Below are 2,681 nucleotides of genomic sequence, written 5' to 3'. Positions count from 1 at the left end.
ATTTTCATATAATTTTTTATACAATTATTTTTATACAATTATATAAAATAAACAATAAACAAATATAAATGTAAAATTTATATTGTGCTACAAATACGAATAAAATACGTTAATTGTTAGCAACTTTTTTTTGGATATTATATAAAATAATTACACATATTAATGCTATTTATTTTTTCATAATATAGAAATGAACATAAATTATTATTATGTTTATGATTGTTTCTGAGGAATACCTGAAGGTCGAAATCGGGATCGCCTTCCACAGAGATTACCAAAGTCATTGTTTCTCCAATTTTTATGAGTCTATTAACTGTAGGTGCAAAAGGTCCTCTGCCAATTTGAATATCCAGTTTTGTTATCGCAGTATCACCATTAAAGGCAAGGATCTCCTGGTTTAATACATCTACTGAAAGATTCATCCTTAAAACTTTATTGATGTTGCCTTCCCAGAGACATCGCACTCTTCGAATTGTGTCCCAGACTTCTTGTATACTCGGTTCATTCTTTAGCAACAAGAATTTTTTATTTTAATATATGACATAATTATAAGTAATATTTTTGTAAAATGAGGGAAATAAGCCAAAAGTATTCATTAAGTTTTTCGGTCACAATTATTTTAATGATTCTTGAGGACAAAAAAATATACGCGTCGCGGCGTTTATCAACATATAGCTTTGTTTTTGAGATGCACATTTTAAAAAATTAGAGAAGAAATAAGAAATATTGAACGGCGAATTGGGTTCGCATTCATGTCTATTTATTAAGCTAGCATGTCAACATGAGCACAATCAAATGTAAAATGTAAAGAGGATTTAGCGTTCTTTATGTGCTAACTTATTGCTCTATTCATGATTTTATTACTCTAACCGTTTAGTAAGTAGTTTTATGGTAACTTTTAAAAAAGTTAGACTAGCTTAAAAAAAAAATAATAACGATAAAAATAAAAAATTATTATTCTATAATTAATATTAATTACATGATTTAATATATTTTAGTTGAAATTTCTATATGCTATCCCTAATGCTTAAAATGATTTCAAAACATTTGTGTCATATAAAAAAAATTATTAAATTAGCACATTAGCACTAAATTATAATGCAAATGTTTTTCTTATGTCTTTATTATTTTTGATGTTCGATACCAACTTGTAATACAAGAACGTTTTCCAAATACGCTTGACCAGCAGGACCTGCAAAATCGTTGAGGAATTGAGTGCCGCAAGAGTCTAGGTTTACATTGAAAGAGTATCGCGCTGAACCAGAATTCTGTTTTACGTAGACACATTCTGGGTTTGAATAATATCCCTAAAATGGGATATTAATATGTTATTGTTGATTTTTTGCACAATAAATTTTGTTTAGCACTTACCTTAGAATAAATAATGCCATCGAAAACACGATTAAATTCAATATTGATCGTCATCATTGTCTTACTGCACTCGACATTAATGTTATGAATATGGGGAGGATGATTGAAATCACTGTTAGTTTGAGTTTCTGTAGGCAATAAAATTTATAAATTACATTTCGTCTTATGTATTAAATTATATGTGTAAGAGATACATACCTCCAATGTCAGTACTTATAAAACTAGTTTCAGGAATTCGAGGACCTGTAGTTGGTACATTAGAAATAGTACTTATGTCAAATTTACTTTGCGTAGTAGAAGGAAAGAATGGTTTGGTAACTATCGAAGGTGGAATTGGAGGTCTTAAGGATTCTGATAATCTTGAGAAATTTAAAGGTTTTGAGAATCCTGAGGGTTCTGGGAATACTGAGGGAACTTCTAAGGGTTTTAACGATCCTGAAGGTACTATGAATCCTGAAGATCCTGAAGGTCTTAACGAAACTAAGGGTCTTAAAAGTTCTGGGGATCCTAATGATGGTGAAGATTCTGAGAATTGTGAGGTGCTTGAGGGTCCCGAGAATTGTAAAGATCCTGAAGACTGGCTTGAAAATTCTAAGACTTGGCTACCCGTTGCAATCTGGATATTCTATATATGTAATAATTTAATGTATTTAATTGTGTATATTGCATATGTATACAAAATTAATTTGATGACTATTATACATATTTGATGTACTTACAGGATTTATAAAAGCGTCTGCGCTAAACCTAACAACATTTACATTTTCAGTGTCCGAAATTTCATCGGTTGGATTCGTAATAACCAATTGTTTGCCAGTCTTGGAAGTTGATTGAGATGATTTTGGACCAGGCAATGAGAATATCAGAGTTTGCGGTGTTACACAAGTTGATGACGATTTCGAACAATTTAGTGGTAAAAGAATCTGTTGTGAAAGTTGATTTGACTGAGGACTGTAGAATGTAGAATCATTAAAACTTTGCGGTACATATATTGAGGACTGTTGACTATTCGATATTGCTGAATATGGTACAGATAAAGGTTGTCCAGATGTTGAGAAATTAATATTTAACGGAGTGTAGATTGATGGTCGAATAGTATAGTTTTCTTCGTCTTTTTTCTGAGAATTTTTAACTTGGAAGAGATGCTTTCCGAGTGGTTGTTGATTGCTGAAGGATGACAAGTATGCATTTGGATCCGACTGCTGACGAACTGTAAAAATATATTAACTCATCAAAAGTGAGTGCCCATCGTAAAATTCTGGAGGAATTCCTTCATTTCAATGAATATAAGAGAATATAAATGAACCAAT

Source organism: Atta colombica, unplaced genomic scaffold (assembly GCF_001594045.1).
Source record: "Atta colombica isolate Treedump-2 unplaced genomic scaffold, Acol1.0 scaffold274, whole genome shotgun sequence".
Classification (NCBI taxonomy): domain Eukaryota; kingdom Metazoa; phylum Arthropoda; class Insecta; order Hymenoptera; family Formicidae; genus Atta; species Atta colombica.
Note: the sequence above shows the minus strand (reverse complement) of the source record.